This window comes from Salvelinus fontinalis, chromosome 25, assembly GCF_029448725.1.
Source record: "Salvelinus fontinalis isolate EN_2023a chromosome 25, ASM2944872v1, whole genome shotgun sequence".
Taxonomy (NCBI): Eukaryota; Metazoa; Chordata; class Actinopteri; order Salmoniformes; family Salmonidae; genus Salvelinus; species Salvelinus fontinalis.
Window position 1 is genome coordinate 28,738,045 of NC_074689.1, and position 26,031 is coordinate 28,764,075.

The 26,031-nt window shown below is 44.6% G+C and overlaps 1 protein-coding gene across 1 annotated transcript in view; it reads right to left on the reverse strand.

Moving 5' to 3' along the window:
- The window catches only part of LOC129823069 (sodium channel protein type 4 subunit alpha-like), a 229,769-nt gene extending 213,795 nt beyond the window's left edge, over window positions 1-15,974 (reverse strand). The window contains exon 1 of the mRNA XM_055881786.1: window positions 15,423-15,974. The gene's annotated coding sequence lies outside the window, so the exon portion shown is untranslated. The remainder of the gene's footprint in view (window positions 1-15,422) is intronic.
- Between the last annotated feature and the right edge of the window lie 10,057 nt (window positions 15,975-26,031).

The window sequence follows — 26,031 nt, forward strand, 5'->3', positions numbered from 1 at the left end:
GCCTACCCATTGGTTAAAAAGAAGAATAAAACGATGGGCTCCAACAAAACTGTCCAGTTAAGACTGTAAAAGTGAGAGATTTAACTGTCTAGGTCCAATTTTCAGTTTGGCTTTATACACAAAAGCCAAATAAGTGGATTAAACTATTTCAGCCACACCCGTTGCTGACAGGTGTATAAAATCGAGCAGATAGCCATGCAATCTCCATACACAAACATTGTCAGTAGAATGTACCGTACTAAAGATCTCAGTGACTTTAAACGTGGCAACGTCATAGGAATGCCACCTTTCCAACAATTCAGTTCCTCAAATTTCTGTAAGTGCTTTTATTATGAAGTGGAAACGTCTAGAAGTAACAACGGCTCAGTCGAAAAGTGCTAGGCCACACAAGCTCAAAGAACGGGACCGCCGAGTGCTGAAGCACTTAGCGCGTAAAAATCGCCTGCCTCTATTGCAACACTCACTACCGATTTCCAAACTGCCTCTGGAAGCAACGTCAGCACAAGAACTGTTCGTCGGAAACTTTATGGACGAGCACCCGCACACAAGCCTAATGCACAATTACAAGCGTTGGCTTGAGTGGTGTAAAGCTCTCAGCCATTGGACTCTGGAGCAGTGGAAACACGTTCTCTGGAGTGATGAATCACGCTTCACCATCTGGCAGTCCGACGGACGAATCTGGGTTTGGAGAACGCTACCTGCTCCAATGCATAGTGCCAACTGTAAAGTTTGGTGGAGGAGGAATAATGGTCTGGGGCTGTTTTTCATGGTTCGGCTTAGGCCCGTTAGTTCCAGTGAAGGGAAATAATAACGCTACAGCATACAATGACATTCTAGATGATTCTGTGCTTCCAACTTTATGGAAACAGTTTGGGGAAGGCCCTTTCCTGTTTCAGCATGACAATGCCCCCGTGCACAAAGTGAGGTCCATACAGAAATGGTTTGTCGAGATCGGTGTGGAAAAACTGGACTGGACTGCACAGAGCCCTGACCTCAACCCCATCGAACACCTTTGAGATGAAAATGGAACGCTGACTGCGAGCCAGGCCTAATCACCCAACATCCGTGTCCTACCTCACAAATAATGCCCTTGTGGCTGAATGGAAGCAAGTCCCCGCAGCAATGTTCCAAAATCTATTGGAAAGCCTTCCCAGAAGAGTGGAGGCTGTTATAGCAGCAAAGGGGGGACCAACTCCATATCAATGCCCATGATTTTTGAATGAGATGTTCAACGAGCAGGTGTCCACATACTTTTGGTCATGTAGTGTATATATTCCCTCCATTTTCTTCACTCTTCTTGGCATGCCTCTCTCTCTCTCTCTCTCTCTCTCTCTCTCTCTCTCTCTCTCTCTCTCTCTCTCTCTCTCTCTCTCTCTCTCTCTCTCTCTCTCTCTCTCTCTCTCTCTCTCTCTCTCCTTCCTGTCCACAGATGGTAGTTTACAGCAGTTTATATTTTTTTTCCCTTGGCATGCCACATTTGGTTAGAAAAAATCTATGTCTATGGTGCTGCTTCAGACTTAGGCCTAGGTTGCAGTTTTCAATACTTGGACTAAAACATCCCAAAAACAGCTTTACGTTTGTGACAATATAGTGTATAATACACAATTCCGAAGCTCTTAATGTACTTAAATGAACTGCAAAAAAGCAACAGAAAATCAACAAATCAGATATTGAGCCCTTTTTAAGACAATTGGTCACATATAGTGCTTTTATGAGGCCTTCCCTGCATCGCAGAATGCTGTGCTAATTAATGAGGAGAAATGGCTCTCAGACTCCCACACATAGACTACCTGTAGCTCAGTCATTTAGCTGAGTGCTCCGCTTAAGCCTTCACTGCACAGTATGTGTTCTTCATTATAAACTGGCTGATTTGAGCCTTGAATGCTGATTGGCTGACAGCCATGGTATATCAGACCGTATACCACAGGTATGACAAAACATTCAATTATACTGCTCTAATTATGTTGGCAACCAGTTTATAATAGCAATAAGGCGGGTTTGTGGTATATTGGCCTTATACCACACTCCCTCGGGCCTTATTGCTTAATTAGGCATCAATGTTCAGGTTCCTTTTAATTTAGCTTGAAAAGAGGTCAGAAAGGATTGGTCGTTTTTGATATTTTGTCTTAATTGTCAGTGTGTGGCGTCCACACTCCACAGTCAATCAGTTCTAATTCCACAGATGTGGATACCATGAGAGCTATATGAATCATTGTTCAGCGTTCCCTGTCTTTGCCAATTACTTGTGCAGCCTTGAACGTCAACTAGGCAGCAGAGTGATAGTATAATGGGCAGAAACCCTGTCACCCCTCTGCTCTAGTTCAGGGTGAGTCTCCACTCGCCATCACAGTGTTTACTGAGCTACGGGGGAAACATTGAGATCAAATTCTCTGCCAACATGAGCAAAGTTCAGACTCTACAGTAGACAGATGGGAAGGGGAAAAAATGGCTTATGGCTTGGGGGTAGAAGCTGTTAAGGAGCCTTTTGGTCCGAGACTTGGTGCTCTGGTAACGCTTGCCGTGCAGGAGTGTAGCAGAGAGAACAGTCTATGACTTTGGTGAATGGAGTCTTTGACAATTCTTTGGGCCTTCCTCTGTCACTTCCTAATATATTGGTCCTGGATGTCAGGAAGCTTGGCCCCAGTGATGTATTGGGCCGTATGCACTACTCTCTGTAGCGCCTTACGGTCAGATGCGGAGCAGTTGCCATACCAGGTGGTGATGCAACCGGTCAGGATGCTCTCGATGGTGCAGCTGTAGAACTTTTTGAGAATCCAGGGACCCATGCCAAACCTTTTCAGTGTCCTGAGGGGGAAAATGTGTTGTCGTGCTCTCTTCACAACTGTCTTGGTGTGTTTGGACCATGATAGTTTGTTGATGATGTGGACACCAAGGAACTTGAAACTCTCGACCCCATACACTTTGACAGAGCACTATGTATTGTAAGTGAAGCGGCACAGCATTCCCCCCCCCCCCCCCCCCCTTTGATTTTGTCCCCTTTGATATCCTTAAGGCATTCTCTTGATATAATGTGTATGTCATAACAAACCACCCACTTCCACTTTTAAGGAAATTCATAATCCCCTTCATTAGAAATGATTAAATTGTCCATCTTAGTAATAATGTTTTAGTAATAATTCCCCCAAAGCTAAAATGAGGCCCACAGAGTCAATGTCGAATCAAAACAAAGCTCACTGCTAGTTAGTTCTGTTCATTTCCTATGCATAACATCATTACACATAGTTAAACACTTAGCCACTACATACAGATAAAATACAAAAACTACTGCTCCTGACATATTTAGAGTTGGTAATAGCCAAAAAATACAGGAATTTCAAACCCCAACCCTAAATTTGACCTAATATGTGCACATTTGAGACAAAGGAACAGCACAGGAAGCTTTGCCTTTGCCTAAATTCAACAAACTCTGTTTTGGCCCTGTTCTGGTCCTAAAATGACATGATCTTGATCATCCTAATAGCCTTTACATTGATTCGCTCCCTTTCCGTCTGTTTTATGGATGCAGAATTGCCTCACGCTCTCGCGACCCACTTAGATTCATCTTGTTTGAATCCTCTCCTCCCCACCTTGTCACAGTAGTTTCCTGCTAAAAGAGCAGCGTAGTCTCTCTAATAGAACTCAGGGGCTTGATAAAGCTCATGCACTGTCATGAGGCTCGGTCGCATGCTTTTTTTCTGGTTTTCGCCGCATTACTGTCTTTTTTGGGTTGTTCAATCTACTCCAATCTGGTTTTATGTATGTCTTGACTTGTCTTTTTAAATCTGTACTTTCAATACATTTGTACCGGATCCGCCTTGTGTTAAAAATACTTCAGGGTCAAACATACACTTTGTTGTTACACACACACCACACACACCACACACGCATGTGCAAACACACACACACACACACACAAACAAACACACAAACACACATACCCACTAAATCTCACATACACACAGGACATCATACCCAACTGGGCAAAAACTGTCAATAAGAATTTGTTCTTAACTGACTTGCCTAGTTAAAATAATAATAAATAACTGTTGCGCTTTTCTACAGGATCTGTCTTTTCTAGTATTGAAGTGCGCCAACCTCAGCACGGTCTGTGCTTGTCAGACATGGGAAAGAGCTTGACAAAACACTGTTGGAGTGCAGCGCATCTAGCTACTACAAGTGTGATGGCCATATTTCCCCTGAGGCTACTGCTGACATAGACCAGGGTGGATGCCAGAATCAGTGTGTGTATAATTCATTATGTATCCAAACTGGCTTCCAAAAATAGCTGTGTCTCCTCTCCTGTACAATGGAGGCAATGTCACAATCTACGGACAGATATGTACAGTGTTTCCCCCTTCCGTGTCTGCCACATTTGACTTTGTTCAAAGTATGTACTGAATGATCAAATCAAATTTGTCAATTTGTCACATGCGCCGAATACAACAGGTGTAGACCTTACAGGGAAATTCTTGCTTACAAGCTCGTAACCAACAATGCAGTTTTAAGAAAAGAGTTACTAGATAAACTAAAGTCAAAAAATAAAAAAGTAACAATAAAATAACTATAACAAGGCTATATACAGGAGGTACCAGTACTGAGTCAATGAGCGGGGGTACAGGTTAGCCAAGGTAATTGAGGTAATATGTACATATAGGTAGGGGTAAAGTGACTAATATGAACATGTATGTTTGATGGCTTATTAACCCTCAAGTATCCTTTAATTTCTGAAAAGATAAACTGATAGAGATAAGTGTGGTGAAATATCCAATGAATTAAATACTCCATTCCAAAATAAATATCCTTTTGAAAAGGATCTACCTGAAGGGAAACTCTGCAAAACTAGCTCAACTGAACCACAACTAGTAATAGAGCTGAGGTTATCAGATAGCAGAACACTAAAGTCACAAGGGCATCCTGTCTGTAAACCACTGATGTATAGCCTCATAGCTAAGTGCCACCTCTACTCCGCATTTTAACTTGGTTTAAACATCAAGATGGGTACCTAGGAATGATCTACTGACGAGAGAAACTGTTGAAACCTCAAGGACAGCTTTTTGATTCACTCCAAAAAGATCTTTGTCAGTGGCGAACAAAAACCTCCACTTTTCTGTTTATTTTGTTGGCATTCTGTAAGGTGAACCACACAGGGATTCAGACAATGGAATTCCTCTGTGGAATTGCATTTATTGCTGCGTCTTATGTTTATGTGTCATCAACATTCTTTTACAGACTGGGTGGTTCGAGCCGTGAATGCTGATTGGCTGACAGCTGTGGTATATCAGACCGTATACCACAGGTATGAAAAAACATTTATTTTTAGTGCTCTAATTATGTTGGTAACCAGTTTATAATAGCAATAAGGCACCTCTGGGGTTTGTGGTATATGGCCAATATACCACGGCTAAGGGCTGCATCCATGCACTCCGCGTTGCGTCATACGTAAGAACAGCCCTTAGTCGTGGTATATTGGCCACATACCACACGCCCTCGGGCCTTACTGCTTAATTATAGTGCCTTTGAGCGTTATCAATGCCGCAAATCTCACACTCATTCTTGTAAGGTCATACCGCGCTTGAACCCTTCTGACTGAATGCCGGTTGGCCTGCAAATCTCAAATGAAAAGGCAGGGGACTTAGATTGCTGTTACTGCTGCTGAGATTTGGTCATCTCCCAAAGCCTTTACATTCCCAAACCGGTTAGAACAGTGGTAGCACATATCTTTCTGTCTGACCACCAGTATTTATTCAGTCCTGGGCTCTTATGTCATGACTGAGTTAATCAAAACTCTCAAATACTAATTCCACTTGTACACACTATCATAAAGGCCTACTGATATCATCTCATGACCATATTAGACTCATATTGTCTCATGGGACGAAGCGAAATATAATCTTGTGCTATAGGACTAACCTTACTCTGAATACAGCATTTAAACACTGCTACTCTGATCAAAATGGGCCATTCCATAACAAGGTATGAATCCCTTTTCCCGCTATAGGACTTGGGAAGCTGCGTGATCAATATGCACTGAACAAAAATATATACGCAACATGTAAAGTGTTGGTCCCATGTTTCATGAGCTGAAATAATAGATCTCAGAAATGTTACATATGCACAAAACAGTATTACTCTCAAATGTTGGGCACACATTTGTTTACATCCCTGTTAGTGAGAATTTCTCCTTTGCCAAGTAAATCCATCCACTTGTCAGGTGTGGCATATCAAGAAGCTCATTAAACAGCGTGATCGTTACAGAGGTGTACCTTGTGCTGGGGACAATAAAAGGCTACTCTAAAATTAGCAGTTTTGTCATACAACACAATGCCACAGATGTTTCAAGTTTTGAGGGAGCATGCAATTGGCATGCTGACTGCAGGAATGTCCACCAAAGCTGTTGGCAGATACACACACCTGCGCCCCATCATTAGGACACACCTGGACTTCATCACTACCCTGATTACTCCCCCTTTATCTAGCACTCCCTAGCATCACTATTCAGGCAGTATTGGTTCTGTGTTCATGTCAAGACGCTTCTCTTGTTTTGTATTGCTCTATGTTTATTATTATTAAACTCACCTCCTGACTCCCAGCGTCATCGTTACAGAATTCTGCCTTTACAAGTGAAAGCAGCAGGGAATCAGGACATCCCCCAGATGATCGGTGAACAGGGACACCTATTTCACCAACACCACGACCAGCTGGTGCAACTGGGGATGGCTATGGATGAGATTTTCCGCAATCTTCAATGTCTCGACTTTACCCGAGGGGCGTCACTTTCAACTAGTGAAGGATTTTCTACCACAAGTCGAACCAGCACCCCAGCCCATCCAGCAGTCCGCCCAGGTCAGCGATGCCCATTTGTCCCTCCAGAACAAATATTACGTGGCTTTCTATTCCAGTGCTCCCTCTATTTCGCTCATCAGACGGGAGCCCCCACCACTGAGAGGTCCAAGGCTGCCACGGTTATTTCTCTGCTGACCGGACGGGCGTAGGAGTGAGCTACGGCTGTCTGGGAGAGGGGAGAGGATGAGCTGGCTTCCTATGAGGGATTCATAGCTCTGTTCAGAGGAGTCTTCGATCATCCACCAGAGGGCAGAGAGGGGAGGTGAGCGCCTACTCCAACTACGGCAGGATGGCCAGACCGATGCGGAGTACGTCCTCACCTTTCAGACAGTGGCAGTCTCCAGCTGATGGAATGAACCGGCATTCAACACCCTATTCGGATGAGTACTGCGCAAAGAGGTCCTCCCTGAACATCACCTTATACCTGCTCTACTCTCTGGTTCAAGCGCTAGATAATCGTCCACTGTGATCTGGGACTATCACACACATCACAACACCATGCACCCTCATTGTGGAGTCCATACATCAAGAAAGCATTCCCTTCATCATCAGTGCACCCATACAAAAGATAGACCTCCCATGTATCCAACGCCATAACCCCACCATCTTATGGTCGAGGATGACAATCACGGACTGGGCACCTGAATGCCAGAGGACCTGCTTTCCCTTCCCCTGTGGTTCCACGTCGGTTGAGAGTCCTGTGGTTGCCCTTCAGTCCAACATCCTGGAGGTATACCAACACCTACTGGAGGTTCTTTCCAAAACCCGTGGCAACTCTCTCCCTCCTCATCTCCCCTGGGACTGTGCCATCGACCTGCTTGCAGGCTCTGCGCCCCCGTGCAGCCGCATCTACCCTCTGTTAATGGCTGAAACTAAGGCTACGGAGGAGTATATCCATGAGGCACTCCAACAAGGTTTCATCCGCACGTCCACATCCCCTGCGTCGGCAGGCTTCTTCTTTGTGGCAAAGAAGGATGGAGGGTTACAGCCATGCATTGATTACAGATGTTTGAATGCCATCACCACTAAATACCGTTACCCTCTCCCGTTGGTCCCGGCAGCGATCGAACAGCTCCACGGGGCCCTTTTTTATTTATTTTTATTTTTACCCAATTGTACCTGTGTAGTGCCTACAATCTTATCCGGGAAGGGGAAGAATGGAAGACATCTTTCAGCACGGTGTCCAACGACAAGGTAATCCACAAAAATGTTATCCATGTGCATATGACTCAGAGAAACTGTCTCCTGCAGAGAGGAACTATGACGTCGCCGATCGGGAGCTCCTAGCGGTGAAGTTGGCATTAGAGGAGTGGAGACACTGGCTGGAGGGCGCCAAGGACCCTGGAGTACATACGGACAGCGAGGCGGCTGAACCCACTCCAAGCAAGGTGGGCCCTTTTTTCACTAGATTTGACTTCAATCTGACATATCGCCCAGGTTCAAAGAACACCAAAGCCGATGTCCCGTCTCTATGATTCGGGAGAGGTTCCTTCCCTGAGTCCACCCATAATCCTCTCAAGTTGTAGCCACCGTGGTCTGAGACGTGCATGTGGACATTCACCAGGCCTTGGTGAGGGAACCTGCACCCACTACCTGTCCTCCTGAGCGCATCTACATTCCCACGGGGATAAGGGATTGGCTGCTGACCTGTGCACACACAGCTGTCGTCGCTGGACATCCAGGTATCACCCGCACTATCAATCTTTCTCCAAAATGTAATGGTGGCCCACCTTTGCGCAGGACGCCAACACCTGTTCCGTATGTGCACAAACTAAATCTCCCCAGCATGTTCCAGCAGGGAAACTCCTTCCCATGCCGATTTTTTTCCCTGGTCTCATCTGTCCATTCATTTTGTCACTGATCTCCCCTCTGATGGTTTCACCACCATTTTGGTGGTTGTGGACAGATTCTCCAAATCCTGCCATTTTTATCCCTCTCTCTTGTCTCCCATGTTCCATCCTGGTGATTGCGTCTGGCTCTACACCAGAAACCTCCCACTCCGCCTATCCTGTAAGAAGCTGAGCCCCCGGTTTGTAGGGCCGTTCAAGGTCCTCTGGAGGGTCAATGAGGTAACGTATAGATTATAGCTCCCCACTAATTACCGAATCTCACCCTCTTTTCATGTTTCCCTCAGGCCAGTGGTTCCTGGGCCCCTGGCTGAATCCGTCCCCCACGACGGGGGGGTTCTTTCACGTCTACTCCAGCCCCGGTACTCAACATCGCCGTTTACTATCCACCGGTCCTGGCAACCCTTCATTACACACACACACCTGGCAATCCACATTATGCACACCTGCTTTCCATCGTGAGGCATACCTGGACTCTATCACTACCCTGATTACTCCCATTTATCTAGCATCATCCTTCAGGCAGTGTTGGTTCTGTGTTCATTTCCAGACGCTTCTCTTGTTTTGTATCGCTCTGTGTTCATTATTATTAAACTCACCACCTACATCTGACTCCCAGCGTCATCGTTACATATTCATCCAAATAGAGGGGTCTGCCATGTTCCCAGGGGGAACCATTAAAAGTAGAGATTACTGCGTGGCCATTTGCTAATCAGTGTTCTTAGCCACTGAGAGAGCTTGGATCAAACGGGACCCATAACTAAACTTAGGCTGCAGACAAATCCCTTGACATAGGGGTCATCTCAAACAAACGAGATGGGTATCAAAGTCATCCTTTAAACCATTCCTCATATCAACCCCCTGAGGCTCCTCCAGAAGGCACATGTCAAAACACTGACACTCTTTGGGCTTTAAATGGGTCTCTTTAAGAGCTTGTTTATTGGCCGCCCAAAGGGGTTATTACAGCAGAGCAACAAAGATAGAGGGGGTTGAAAGACAAGGTATTTTTTACAATCGTTTCCCTGGTGATTAGTGACAGGTCAACAGAGCAACGGCACCACCACGATTGGTGTGGGATACACCGCACACCAACGTGATTGTGTAGCAAAGTTGCAACAGAGGGGAAAATGCTCAAATCCATTTAAAATAAATCTATAAATGCAAATGCAGTTCTTGGTATGGCACACTGCTAATTCTAGCAATGAGAGTTGGGAAGAAAGATCTGCTGACAGCTTGTTTAACCTACACGACCCAGAGCAGCTGAAGACAGTACATCATACAGGTGTTGGATCTTAATTTGATAACCTTGTTGCAGGAGATTTTTCCCGCAATGCAGTAAATGTAAAACCTGAAGTGTATTTGAGGTTTGAAATGGCTTTTCTAAAGTTTGTAATTTCCACTTTGAAATTCCAGACTTTATTTTCCCTTATGAAAAACATATCAACCGCAATAAAAATGTCCATTAATTATAATCCACATAAATCATATTTCCTGTTGCTGCAGGATTTTTTTTCCTGCTGTAGGAGACTGGCTCAAATTAAGATCCTACATCTGTATGGCAATAGCAGCCAACGAAGGGCTCACAGTGTACCAAAAGTAAAGTCAGACTTATAGTTTGAGGCCTATATCTGGGCATCTGTAAACTACCAAGAAAAAAAATATTTATGCACATCACCAGAATAAAAATAGTCCTAACAAGAGAAAAGATTATGTTCTTCCTGTTGGAGGAAATACAAGAAAGGGATAACAAGAAAAAACAAGCAGTCCGATAAATCACAGAAATAATGTGTGTATTCACACAGAGAATACCATTAGCTGCAAAACAAATAATGAACCCATGGTCATCGGTGGTATCTGTTAGTAGTCACGGTGGTATCTGTTAGTAGTCACGGTGGTATCTGTTAGTAGTCACGGTGGTATCTGCTAGTAGTCACGGTGGTATCTGCTAGTAGTCACGGTGGTATCTGTTAGTAGTCACGGTGGTATCTGTTAGTAGTCACGGTGGTATCTGTTAGTAGTCACGGTGGTATCTGCTAGTAGTCACGGTGGTATCTGCTAGTAGTCACGGTGGTATCTGTTAGTAGTCACGGTGGTATCTGTTAGTAGTCACGGTGGTATCTGTTAGTAGTCACGGTGGTATCTGTTAGTAGTCACGGTGGTATCTGCTAGTAGTCACGGTGGTATCTGTTAGTAGTCACGGTGGTATCTGTTAGTAGTCACGGTGGTATCTGTTAGTAGTCACGGTGGTATCTGTTAGTAGTCACGGTGGTATCTGTTAGTAGTCACGGTGGTATCTGTTAGTAGTCACGGTGGTATCTGCTAGTAGTCACGGTGGTATCTGTTAGTAGTCACGGTGGTATCTGTTAGTAGTCACGGTGGTATCTGTTAGTAGTCACGGTGGTATCTGTTAGTAGTCACGGTGGTATCTGTTAGTAGTCACAGTGGTATCTGTTAGTAGTCACGGTGGTATCTGTTAGTAGTCACGGTGGTATCTGTTAGTAGTCACGGTGGTATCTGTTAGTAGTCACGGTGGTATCTGCTAGTAGTCACGGTGGTATCTGTTAGTAGTCACGGTGGTATCTGCTAGTAGTCACGGTGGTATCTGCTAGTAGTCACGGTGGTATCTGCTAGTAGTCACGATGGTATCTGTTAGTAGTCACGGTGGTATCTGCTAGTAGTCACGGTGGTATCTGCTAGTAGTCACGATGGTATCTGTTAGTAGTCACGGTGGTATCTGCTAGTAGTCACGGTGGTATCTGTTAGTAGTCACGGTGGTATCTGTTAGTAGTCACGGTGGTATCTGCTAGTAGTCACAGTGGTATCTGTTAGTAGTCACAGTGGTATCTGTTAGTAGTCACGGTGGTATCTGTTAGTAGTCACAGTGGTATCTGTTAGTAGTCACGGTGGTATCTGTTAGTAGTCACGGTGGTATCTGTTAGTAGTCACGGTGGTATCTGTTAGTAGTCACGGTGGTATCTGTTAGTAGTCACGGTGGTATCTGTTAGTAGTCACGGTGGTATCTGTTAGTAGTCACGGTGATATCTGCTAGTAGAGAGTCATGGCTTGCTTCGCTTTAGCAAAACAGACGCTGGTCATGTCAAAATTATGAGGATTATGTTTCTAACATTGAAACAAACAAACAAATACATGTGGGATACAATGTTTCACAACAACCAGGCCTGGTCTGCTGCCATGTAGTCTATCCATAAGTCTTGATATTTTACCCAGAAATCAGTTAATCTGACCTTGACATGTGGTTGGATTGAAACAGACACAAATCTTGGAATGTATGCCTACTGTACCAACACAGTCCTTTTCATTTTCTGTAATTATACAAGATTGGATTATAATTGTAATGACACTCTCTTCAAAAATTACATTACCTCAAAATGGGAAATTGGGGATACCTCAAGGTATCAAGCTTGGTAAAAGACATTTGAGCAGGTTATATTATATACATTTTCAGAGATTCTATGACTGGGAGATGTAATGCGGACATGCCCATTCTGTGATTGACTGGACTCCTTTGCGTCACCACATTTATAGCATGGCACACTGAAGCGTTTGTAAAAACAACAATAGGGACCCTGATGAAAGCTTGGATGAATCCCCCCCATAGGCTATAGCCCTTGTGTAGGCTTTAGACAAACAAGAGGCAAAAATTATAAGTGAAATCCATTTGTAGTGTTCAATAACAATGGAATTGGAGTATGAGTATGCATTTGCCCTCATTTCTTTCCCTCTCACAATGCTGGGGGTCAATAAGAACACAAGTTGAGAGAACATTCCAGATGCGCCTTTTGCTGATAATAACAAGACTTCAACTGAGAAAAGCTTTTGCTTAGACTCATAACTATGAATTCATAACTATCTCTCTATATATACACACAAACAGTCAAGTGAGGCAGCGTGAGTTGTGGATGTCTTGCCAAAGGCGTTGATGATGTTTTGACAGTTTTATGCAAATACAAAAGGCTGTTAATCATGCGCAACCCCATAGCAAGCATGCATGAGCCTGGTATTTTATATAACCAACAAACCCCCTCCTAGCACAGTCAGAGACTCCACTTCTGGATACCTGACTTAGGGGAACATGGTGTGGGTTTGGAGGAATACAAGCAAAAGCTTCAGCCATAACATCGATCTGATGTGTGGTATGATGTCACCTTAGTGGAGAATGCTCTAGCCATAGCACATCCAAACATGTTGCACGTGTCTGTTTTAATGTTTAAATGTCTTATATAAGTGCTGTGTCATTATGTGCTATTTTCTTTAAATAAATATAAATCATGGACATTAATATGGAGTTGGTCGCCTCTCCGCTGCTTTAATAGCGTCCACTCTTCTGGGAAGGCTTTCCACTAGATGTTGGAACATTGCTGCGGGGACTTGCTTCCATTCAGCCACAATAGCCTTAGTGAGGTCGGGCACTGATGTGGGGCAATTAGGCCTGGCTCACAGTCGGTGTTTCAAATCATCCCAAAGGTGTTCGATGGGGTTGAGGTCAGGGCTCTGTACAAGCCAAACAAGTTCTTCCACACTGATCTCGACAAACAATTTCTGTATGGACCTCGCTTTGTGCACGGGGGCATCATCATGCTGAAACAGGAAAAGGCCTTCCCAAAACTGTTGCCACAAAGTTGGAAGCACAGAATCGTCTAGAATGTCATTGTATGCTGTAGCGTTAAGATTTCCCTTTACTGGAACTAATGGGCCTAGCCCGAACCATGAAAAATAGCCCCAGACCATTATTCCTCCTCCACCAAACTTCACAGTTGGCACTGTGCTTTGGGGCAGGTAGCGTTCTCCTGGCATCTGCCAAACCCAGATTCGTCCTTCGAACTGCCATATGGTAAAGCTTGATTCATCTCTCCAGAGAATGCATTCCCACTGCTCCAGAGTCCAATGGTGGTTTTACACCACTCCAGCCAATGCTTGGCATTGTGCATGGTGATCTTAGGCTTATGCGCTGCTGGAGATCCATGGAAACCCATTTCATGAAGCTCCTGACGAACAGTTCTTGTGCTGATGTTGCTTTTATGCGCTACGCACTTCAGCGGTCCCGTTCTGTGCGCTTGTGTGGCCTAGCATTTCGCGGCTGAGCCGTTGTTGCTCCTAGACGTTTCCAATTCACAATAACAGCACTTACAGTTGACAGGGACAGTTCTAGCAGGGCAGAAATGTGACAAACTGACTTGTTGGAAAACTGGCATCCTATGAGGGTGCCACTTTGAAAGTCACTGAGCTCTTCTGTAAGGCAATTCTATTGCCAATATTTGTCTATGAGGAATCCACTCATTTGAATCGGTGTCCACATACTTTTATATATATATATATATATACCTATTCATATTTTTAAATATATATTCATATCTATATATAATTATGTTTTTAACATTAATCAGTTGTTGTTTTTCCATTATTTTTGTCCTGATTAAACTCTGTAATTTTGCTGCTGTTGAAGCAAATGATTTTGGCAAGTACAGTAGATAAGGGTTTTAACCTAGTACAAGATTCGACTTTAACCGAATCCCCCGTTAATTGTCTTGACTTTCAGGACCTTGGACAAGAGCACAGCGGTTCACGTCGCCTGGAAAACCACCGCGCGACAGCTTCCGCGTCTACTTAGCCAACTACATACACCTCGAAAGGTCAGTTATTCGGGAGAACAGCTCGATGGTACATTGAACAAACATCTCAGTGTCACGGCTTTTGAACTGCGATGGCACGTTCAGATCTAGGCCACCCTGGCATGCGAGGCATAGCCTGCAGACACCTGTTGTCCTTTATTATGTTGTCTTGGCGGTGTATCCAATGCTGCTCTTGGTTGATGTTTTCTGATGTTAAAACGTGTTTTAATACTGTAACCTATATATAAATTAGAATCACTCTTTGGATTACATAAAGACAAAGGACAAGTGTTTAGAGCTGCTGCCCCCCCCCCCCCCCCAAAAAAAAATAATGAAAAATGCTGAAGGGGCAAAGTGTAACACAAACCTAACCAACACAAATCCTAACCTATTTTTTGGTGCCAAATGTGAACAGAAAAACCAAGACACCGTCATCGCTTTGAAGACTTGAACCTTTTGTTCTACTCCCGTGCCCTTATCATTTCAACCCATGTAATCAACCAAAGAGTGCTTCTAAACATGATTACCAAGTGGGGAAACTAATCCCCCGTGCTCGCGCCACGGTGATTTCCGAACAACATATTCAAAGCATTAAGGGTTGCGCATTTTCGAAAACCCTTTCCCAAATAAACATTATTACAACTTAAACAACTAGTAGCCAAGCCTATAATCTTTAAACCGTAAATGAAAGCACAAGTTGTTTCACCACTTCATATGCCAAGTCAAATGTGTAAAAATGATTTTAAAAAACAACGCAACATATGAATATAAGTCTTAAACTGTAATGAAAAAGCTAAATTATCGTAGCCTAAGTATAATTTCCATGAATTACATCCCATATATGATATTCATTAGCCTATTTGAAAATATGAAATACCCTATTGGCCCCTCCAAAAGGTTAAAATTAGTCTAACAATCAACGTAAATCAATAGACGACTATTTTGTTAACCATAGCCTACACTTTAGCTAAATTGTACAGGTTAAATGGGCTATGTTTAGTTAAAGAAAAAGCGTAGGGCCAGTAGGAATCTAATGACATATTTTTGTTGAGGTTAGGAACTGGCACTGGACAGCAAAGGTAAATGAAAATAGGCTACTTACATGTGAAACTCCTTTATTTACAGCATTGCGTCCCCCAGTCTATTTCAATAAATTTGGCCATTTCCATCCACTGGAAGAGATAAGGCCATGTCGAACACTCTTTACACAATTCCAGACAATCCGAAATACCTTATTTGAAAAGTGTTATAATTAATTTGAAGATATAATTTGTTTTGTTAATGCAAGGTGCACCCAATGATTCGAAAAAAACGCGCGTATTATATCAATTGTTAACCCAACTCATTATTAGGCATATTTTTAACGGTTCTGAGTTGACCGATTTATATTTTATTGCACTTTCCAATAAATAGACTCCAAATAAATGATTTAATATGCTCCGTGCAGAAAGTCGTTGTCCACACAGCTGTTGATTTAGTCCAAGTAGTCTATAACAACTTTACGCGCTACGGTTTACCGCAAGAAGCGTCGGTGAGAGATTCTGTAACCTGTCTCGGAAAACGAGTCCGGACCATTTGATTGCCCTTGAGCCGCGAAGTGAGGAAGTCAGACGTTCAGAGGTAACGCCTACTCCCATTTGTCTGTGCTGTTCGGACAGTACATCACATCATCGGCTGTGTTCTTCAGGAGGGCATAAGGCTAATAAAGTTATAGTGGAGCATGCAATAATAGGTTACTAAATTTAAATAATGTAGAGACGGAATGAGGATGAGCAAGAAAGTCTGGATAATGAAACAGTTTTATTAAAAACTCCTTATGATGAGTCTGTAATCCTCCTAGCTTTAGACGTGTCACAAAGCACATTGCGCTTTTAAATAGCCGACAGTTGAAATATAGGCCTAGCCCTATAGGATTAAAGGGTTAGGCCATTTGATTGATCTTGAATATTATTATTAACTCAACTATTAGTGAGTGTATGCCTCATCTTGATGGAGACTTAGTGACTTGTGGCATCTGTTTCCCGATATAATTAGCTAGCTTAACTTTTCTTCAGGAAATTAACATTAGGACCAATGTTGTTTTGAAAAAATAGACTCGCGGATTATGAGGCTAATCAGGATTATGACGTTTTCATAGGAACAAGACGTTTGTTTTAATCCTGATTGATTTAACGTAGCGCTATAGTTTATCATTAATGGTTAGAACAACATGAGTCAATAATACAATATTCTATAAAGTTCGACCACCCCTGTGAGTAGCCTATAATGCAGGGCTCTCCAACCCTGTTCCTGGAGAGCAACCATCCTATAGGTTTTCACTCCAACCCTAACCTAACGCACCGGATTCTACTAATTAGCTGGTTTATAAGATTAATCAGGTTAGTTACAACTGGAGTTGGAGATAAAACTTAGAGGAGGGTAGCTCCCCGGGAACCGGGTTGGAGAGCCCTGCTATGTGTGTCGATGCCTTGTGGCCTGCGTTTATACAGGCATCCAAATTCTGATCTTTTGCTCCACTAATTGGTCTTTTGACCAATCAGATCATCTTTGGAAAATATGTGATGTGAAAAGATCTAATGTGATTGGTTAAAAACCAATTAGTGAGGAAAAAAGATCAGATTTGACTGACTGTCTAAACGCAGCCCTAGTGTATCGACACCGTTTAATTGTATTCCAAACCTGGGTTCATTACCCCCTCTGCTGGTAAAAAGTAAGAACAGCCTGTTGTAAATTGCACTGACAAGTATACATTACAGTAGACCAACAAGTCAGCATCACTGGTCCTAAGAGGCTGGCGAGTCATCTGCAAAACGGAGATACTTAGCCTATATCACATAATTAATCAACTTGATAAATAATTTCAATAAACATTTCTCTACGGCTGGCCATGCTTTCCTCCTGGCTACCCCAACCCCGGGCAACAGCTCCGCACCCCCCGCAGCTACTTGCCCAAGCCTCCCCAGCTTCTCCTTCACCCAAATCCAGATAGCAGATGTTCTGAAAGAGCTGCAAAACCTGGACCAGTACAAATCAGCTGGGCTAGACAATCTGGACCCTCTCTTTCTAAAATTATCCGCCGCCATTGTTGCAACACCTATTACCAGTCTGTTCAACCTCTCTTTCCTATCGTCCGAGATCCCTAAAGATTGGAAAGCTGCCGCGGTCATCCCCCTCTTCAAAGGGGGTGACACTCTAGACCCAAACTGTTACAGACCTATATCCATCCTGCCCTGCCTTTCTAAAGTCATTTAAAGACAAGTGAACAAACAGATCACGACCATTTCGAATCCCACCGTTCCTTCTCCGCTATGCAATCCGGTTTCCGAGCTGGTCACGAGTGCACCTCAGCCACGCTCAAGGTCCTTGTCACGTTCCTGACCTTATTTTCCTTTGTTTAGCTTTGTTTAGTTGGTCAGGATGTGAGCTGGGTGGGCATTCTATGTTATGTGTTTCTATGTTTAGGTTCATTGAGAACCATATAAGGCTAATTACCAATCAGGGGCAGGTGTTTGACGTTTCCTCTGATTGAGAACCATATAAAGGTAGGCTGTTCACACCGTCTGTTTGTGGGTGATTGTCTTCCGTGTCAGTGTTGTTACCACACGGGACTGTTTCGTTTGTTTAGTCGGTTCCTGTTCGTGCATTCTTTGTGTTGTATAAGTTCTCATGTTCAGGTCTGTCTACGTCGTTTTGTTGTTTAGTAGTTATTCAAGTGTGCTTCGTGTTCGTCTTGTTTAATAAATCAACATGTATTCATCACCAGCTGCGTTTTGGTCCAATCCATGCTCCTCCTCAGACGAGGAGGAGAACAACCGTTACAGAATCACCCACCAACCAACGATCAAGCCGCGTGGGAAAAAGCAGCAGCAGCGATCGCAGGATTTCTGGACATGGGAGGAAATACTGGACGGTAAAGGACCATGGGCACAACCTGGAGAATATCGCCGCTCTCGTGAAGAGCTGGAGGCAGCTAAAGCCGAGAGGCGGCGGTATGAGGAGGCAGCACGGAAGCAGGAGCAAAATCTGGACTACACTACGTGGGAGGAGATCGACAGGTGGTCGATCAACCCAGGGAGAAGGCCGGAGCCCGCCTGGGATTCTCTGGCGCAGTGTGAGGAGGGATACCGGCGAATGGAGGCAGCACGACGATGTGGTAGGAAGCCTGTAAGTCAAGCCCAAAAATTTCTTTGGGTGGGGCTAAAGGGTAGTGTGGCGAAGTCAGGTAGGAGACCTGCGCCAACTTCCCGATCTTACCGTGGAGAGCGAGAATACGGGCAGACACTGTGTTATGCGGTAAAGCGCACGGTGTCTCCTGTACGTGTGCATAGCCCGGTGCGGGTTATTCCACCTCCCCGCACTGGTAGGACTAGATTGGGCATTGAGCCAGGTACCATGAAGCCGGCTCAACGCGTCTGGTCTCCAGTGCGTCTCCTCGTGCCGGCATACATGGCACCAGCCTTACGCATGGTGTCCCTGGTTCGCCAACACAGCCCAGTGCGGGTTATTCCACCTCCCCGCACTGGTCAGGCTACGGGGAGTATACAACCAGGTAAGGTTGGGCAGGCTCGGTGCTCAAGGGAGCCAGTACGCCTGCACGGTCCGGTATATCCGGCGCCACCTCCCCGCCCCAGCCCAGTACCACCAGTGCCTACACCACGCACCAGGCTTCCTGTGTGTCTCCAGAGCCCTGTTCCTCCTCCACGCACTAGCCCTATGGTGCGTGTCTCCAGCCCGGTACCACCAGTTCCGGCACCACGCACCAAGCCTCATGTGCGTCTCCAGAGTCCTGTGCGTCCTGTTGCTGCTCCCCGCACTAGCCTTAAGGTGCGTGTCCTTAGCCCGGTACCTCCAGTTCCGGCACCACGCACCAGGCCTACAGTGCGCCTCAGCTGGCCAGAGTCTGCCGTCTGCCCAGCGGCGCCTGAACTGCCCGTCTGCCCAACGCCGTCTGAGCTGTCCGTCTGCCAAACGGCGCCTGCGCTGCCCGTCTGTACTGAGCCTTCAAAGCCGCCCGTCTGTCCTGAGCCTTCAAAGCTGCCCGTCTGTCCTGAGCCTTCAAAGCCGCCCGTCTGTCCTGAGCCTTCAGAGCCGTCCGCCAGACAGGAGCCGCTAGAGCCGTCCGCCAGACAGGAGCCGCTAGAGCCTTCCGCCAGCCATGAGCAGCCAGAGCCGTCAGCCAGCCATGAGCAGCCAGAGCCGTCAGCCAGCCATGAGCAGCCAGAGCCGTCAGCCAGCCATGAGCAGCCAGAGCCGTCAGCCAGCCATGGGCAGCCAGAGCCGTCAGCAAGCCATGACCAGCCAGAGCCGTTAGACAGTCCGGAGCTGCCCCTCAGGCTGGAGCTGTCCCTCAGTCCGGTGCTGCCCCTCAGTCCGGTGCTGCCCCTCAGTCCGGTGCTGCCCCTCAGTCCGGTGCTGCCTCTCAGTCCGGTGCTGCCCCTCATTCCGGGGTTGCCCCTTAGTCCGGTGCTGTCCCTTAATCCAGGTGGGTTAATTTGGAGGGTGGCCATTGGGAGGAGGCTACGGAAGCGGGGATTGACTATGGTGGGGTGGGGAAAACGTCCAGAGCCAGAGCCGCCACCGTGGACAGATGCCCACCCAGACCCTCCCCTATAGGTTTAGTTTTGCGGCCGGAGTCCGCATCTTGGGGGATGCGGACTAGCTTTGTTTAGTTGGTCAGGACGTGAGCTGGGTGGGCAGTCTATGTTATGTGTTTCTATGTTTAGGTTCATTGAGAACCATATAAGGCTAATTACCAATCAGGGGCAGGTGTTTGACGTTTCCTCTGATTGAGAAGCATATAAAGGTAGGCTGTTCACACCGTCTGTTTGTGGGTGATTGTCTTCCGTGTCAGTGTTGTTACCACACGGGACTGTTTCGTTTGTTTTAGTCGGTTCCTGTTCGTGCGTTCTTTGTGTTGTATAAGTTCTCATGTTCAGGTCTGTCTACGTCGTTTTGTTGTTTTGTAGTTATTCAAGTGTGCTTCGTGTTCGTCTTGTTTAATAAATCAACATGTATTCATCACAAGCTGCGTTTTGGTCCAATCCATGCTCCTCCTCAGACAAGGAGGAGAACAACCGTTACAGTCCTAAACGATATCATCGATAAAAGACAGTACTGTGCAGCCGTCTTCATCGACCTGGCCAAGGCTTTTGACTCTGTCAATCACCGTTTTCTTATCGGCCGACTCAACAGCTTTGGTTTCTCTAATGACTGCCAGTGTGTCAAATCGAAGAGCCTGTTGTCCAGACCTCTGGGAGGATCTATGGGGGTGCCACAGGGTTCAATTCTAGGGCCGACTCTTTCCTCTGTATATATCAATGATGTCGCTCTTGCTGCGGGTGATTCTTTGATCCACCTCTACGCAGACGACACCGTTCTGTATACATTTGGCCCTTCTTTGGACACTGTGTTAACAAACCTCCAAATGAGCTTCAACGCCATACAACACTCCTTCCGTGGCCTTCAATTGCTCTTAAATGCTAATAAAACAAAATGCATGCTCTTCAACCGACTGCTGCTCGTACCCGCCCGCCCAACTACCATCACTACTCTGGACAGTTCTGACTTAGAATATGTGGACAACTATAAATACCTAGTTGTCTGGCTAGACTGTAAACTCTCCTTCCAGACTCCAGACTAAGCATCTCCAATCCAAAATTACATCTACAATCGGCTTCCTATATTGCAACAAAGCCTCCTTCACTCATGCTGCCAAACATACCCTCGTAAAACTGACTATCCTACCGTTCCTTGACTTCGGCGATGTCATTTACAAAATAGCCTTCAACACTCTACTCAGCAAATTGAATGCAGTCTATCACAGTGCCATCCGTTTTGTCACCAAAGCCCCATATACTACCCACCACTGTATGCCTGTATACTCTCGTTGGCTGGTCCTCGCTACATATTAGTCGGCAAACCCACTGGCTACAGGTCATCTAGAAGTCTTTGCAAGGTAAAGCTCCGCCTTATCTCAGCTCACTGGTCACCATATTAACACCCACCCGTAGCACGCGCTCCAGCAGGTATATTTCACTGGTCATCCCCAAAGCCAACACCATACTTTGGCCGCCTTTCCTTACAGTTTTCAGCTGCCAATGACATGAACGAATTGCAAAAACACTGAAGTTGGAGACTTATATCTCCCTCACTAACTTTAAGCGTCAGATGTCAGAGCAGCTTACCGATCGCTGCAGCTGTACACAGCCCATCTGTAAATAGCCCATCCAACCAACTACCTACCTCATCCCCATATTTGTTTTTGTTTTTCTGCTCTTTTGCACACCAGTATTTCTACTTGCACATCCTCATCTGCACATATTTCACTCCAGTGTAACTTGATAAATTGCAATTACTTACTACTAATTACGCTACTATGGCCTATTTATTGCTTTACCTCCTTACTTCATTTGCACACAATGTCTACAGATTTTTCTATTGTGTTATTGATTGTACGTTTGTTTATCCCATGTGTGACTCTGTGTTGTTGTTTTTGTCGCACTGCTTTGCTTTATCTTGGCCAGGTCGCAGTTGTAAATGAGAACTTGTGCTCAACTGGCCTACCTGGTTAAATAAAGGTGAAATAAAAAATAAATAACAAAACCTAACTCATAACCCTAACCTTAACCCTAACCTTAACCCTAACCCTAACCTTAACCCTAACCCCTTGCCTAGTTAACGTTTGGCACTTCACTAACATTAGCGTTAGCCACCTAGCTAACGTTAGCCACAACAAATTTGAATTTGTAATATATTATACGTTTAGCAAATTATTAACATATTGTATGCATTGTAATTCAGAACATATCATACAAAATGGATGATGGAAATCCACAAATGAATACATACCAAATGAAACATAACATATCATACTAATTGGAGTCTCTGTCACGCCTGCTCCCACTCCCCCTCTCTGGCGCTCGAGGTTGCCAGGCGGCCCATCATTACACACACCTGTCACCATCGTTACGTGCATCAGCTCACCTCACCATTCATTGGACTCACCTGGACTCCATCACTCATTGATTGCCTCCCCTATATCTGTCTATTCCTCAGTTTCATCCCCGTGTCAGCATTATTGTCGTTTTGTTCCCCCTGTCCAGACGCTGTCCTTGTTTTGTTTCATGTGGGATATTTATTTAATATTCACTCCCTGTACTTGCTTCTCGTCTCCCAGCGTCTGTCCTTACAGTCTCCCGGATTTACATGAACTATTTTATGTCTACCCCTGAGTCCAGGTTGGTACATTTGGATTTCAGGGAAAATTAATTTGAGTAAAAAGTACATATTTTCCTTTGGAATGTAGTGGAGTAAAAGTAAAAGTTGTAAAAAATATAGATAGTAAAGAAAAGTAGCCTACATATACCCCCCCCAAAAAAATACTTAATAGTACTTTAAAGTATTTTGGTTTTGAAAAACAACCCAATAATTTAAAAGAATGTTGCGTGGTGGCTTCAAATACCAAGTAAGTAAAACACCACTAGATAGTTTCATTACAGAGAACAAACTGCACCGCCTTTTTGTAGGAAACAGGTGGAGGTGCATTCGCCAAGTCACCCCTGCAACCAATCAGAGCACACAAACAATGAATTCAAACGGACCAATAAGTTCACCGTTTCAATTCACTTACTGTAATATAGGCACTTCTATAGTCTCAGAAACCCAGACCTAGGATCAATGGTACATAGTGGGAGCCAACCCGTCTGGATAGAGAGACTAGCACCTCAGGGTGTGCAGCTACATTTAAATCCCTAGTCCCCTTGAGGGACTGGATAAATAGTCCTAGACAGAAATTAACGGACATATCTGTTATAAAATCCAGACAGAACACAGACAAATGTAGGCCTTTTGTTGAAATTGCAAACCAGTCAGGTACTGTTATGCGTTATATGATGAATCCGGAGGCAAATATCACTTTGGTTGACTTTATTGAAACAATAAGTAACATAACCCAGGAGACTGTCTTCACTGGACTTGTTATGACGGCTGCACCAGGACCGACTTGCCCAATCACCTTTTAGATGACGTCATGAATATACTTGCGCCATGCGCTTTAATAAAAGTGCTCCAGTACAACACATCACCCTTTCTTTTAGTCTTTAAAGATGTGTTTCTAAAATGTTTACACTGTTTATAGTTCATCACTCTGTAATAAACTTTTGTCTCCTTAACATATGAATTCATAAACAAACTTTTCAGACTTTAAAGTTCAACAACTCATGAAACATCAACTAATTTTCTGTTGTTAACTTTCCTTAAAACAGTCAGTCTCTTGTTTCTTCAACACTAACTAGATTCTACCCTAAAGTGAGCTGGGTTGACTGCCTGCCAGTCACCTTCACAGCTGCAGTGGGGTTATTCAGCCTCATAATGCAGGCTGTGTGTTAGTTACTGTACATACTCTCCATATCTGTCAAGTGGTTTGACAACTCTGCCATGAGAAGTCAAGTGCACTGGAGTCTGTGGTGCTCTGACAGGAGTTGGGTCGGCATCTGGAACAGGTAGGTACAACTCCGTGTCACACTCTGGGTGTTTCTCTCCACCCTTTTCAGAAGTCTCTGAAGCACTGGGGAGGGGTTTCAGGTGGCGTGGATTCCGACTGTGGTGCAGAGCTGTCTACCAAGAATGAACTGTGCTGGACTCACACCTGTGGCTGGCAGTGTCGTTGCTCTGTAGGTCATGAGAGCTAGGAATGGGTCAGACTGTTTCAGGATCCCTTTGGCTGTCTGCACTGCTCTCTCTGCTTCACCATTTGCTTGGGAGTAGTGGGGGCGGGTGGTAATGTGTCCGAAATCATAGTCCTTTGAGAATTGCGTGAAAGCTCTACCTGAGAACTGGGGATCAGTGTCTGTAATTAGAATATTTGGGCATCTGCACCTGGCGAAGACGTTCTTCAGTTTAGCTCTTGTAGTTTCTCCTGACATGTCTTTGAGGTAAGCTATTTCTACATATCTGGAGAAACAGTTCCCAACTACCAAGTAGTGTTGCATGTTGAGTTCACATACAGTACCAGTCAAAAGTTTGGACACACCTACTCATTCAAGGGTTTTTCTTTATTTTAAACTTTTCCGGATTGACTGGATTGACTGACATTCATGTCTTAAAGTATTGATGGACTGTCATTTTTCTTTGCTTATTTGAACATTTTTTGCCATACTTGGTATTTTACCAAATAGGGCCATCTTCTGTATACCACCCCTACCTTGTCACAACACAACTGATTGGCTCAAACGCATTAAGAAGAAAATAAATTCCACAAATTAACAACACACACCTATTAATTAAAATGCATTCCAGGTGATTACCTAATAAAGATGGTTGAGAGAATGCCAAACATGTGCAAAGCTGTCATCAAGGTGGTGGGTACTTTGAAGAATCTCAAATATAAAATATATTTTGTTTTGTTTAACACTTTTTTGGTTACTACATGATTCAATATATGTTATTTAATAGTTTTGATGTCTTCACTATTATTTTATTATGTAGTAAATAGTAAAAAATAAAGACAAACCCTTAAATGAGTATGAGTGTCCAAATTTTTGACTGGTACTGTATGTCAGCTGCTACTCTTTCCTATGAGAGACTGGGGAGTGGAGTGGTGATCAGAGGTTCCACCCTCTGATTAGGTTTGGACTCATGGCACTCTTTGCATGTACTGACTAGTTATTCCAGGCCACCACACACTACCTCTAGCTTGCTCCCGGCACTGGCCATTGTGTCTTTAACATCTCAGTTCTCATGTCTTGAGACACTACTATTCTATTACCATACAACACTAGTCCTTGTGAGGTTGGGAGGTTCTGTCGGGAGGTCTAGTAGGCTTTTACCTTGTCTGGCCCTTTGGTTGCATACTGTCACATTGTGTTCCACCATCTGCAGCTCCGCCGCTCAGTCTCCTGTGTTGTTATTTATTGTTTCATTAAAGTCAACCAAAGTGATATTCGCATTCAGATTATTCATATAACGCAAAACACTACATGTTGTCAGGAGATGATCAACGAAGTTTCCATCTCCAGAAAACTTCGACTTTGGTCGCCCAGAACACTTGCCAGAATGGCGCCAATGATTTCATTGTTACAGGATAGCAACTAAGCTAAACAAAGAGGATGGAGAGTAACAGGTTTGCACTCTGCTTTATTCGCTGAGGAAAGAAGCTGAACAAGACATTCACGTATTCTGAGGATCAGAACGATTCTGAGATTGTTATGGCTAAACTGGACAATTATGTTGTGCCCAAAGTGAACACTATTCATGAAAGAGCCCGTTCTCATCGGTGCACCCAAAATCCCGCAAAACCCACCGAGGAATACATCAGAAGCCTACACGAGCTAGCTGATACCTGTGCTTTAGACACTGCCAAGAACAAAAATGTCCGTGACAGGTTGGTCATAGGGATATTAGAGAAGGAGTTGTCAGAGGAGCTTCAATTAATGGCCGACTTGATGCTCGACAAAGCGGTAGACCTTGTGAAGCAGTCAGAGCAAGTAAAGGAGGATATTAGCGAACAAGTGGCTAATGCTAACGGTGCACAGCTCAGTGAAGAGTATGTAGTAGCATACCAACGCAAGTAGCACAATGGAAAACAGAGACACAGAAACAGGCATGGACAAAACAAAGGGGCCAAAGCAAAAGGACACAATGTGAACATGACAGGACGCAAATGCTTCAGATGTGGTAAGGCACATGCTAAAGAGAACAGGTGTGCTGCTAAG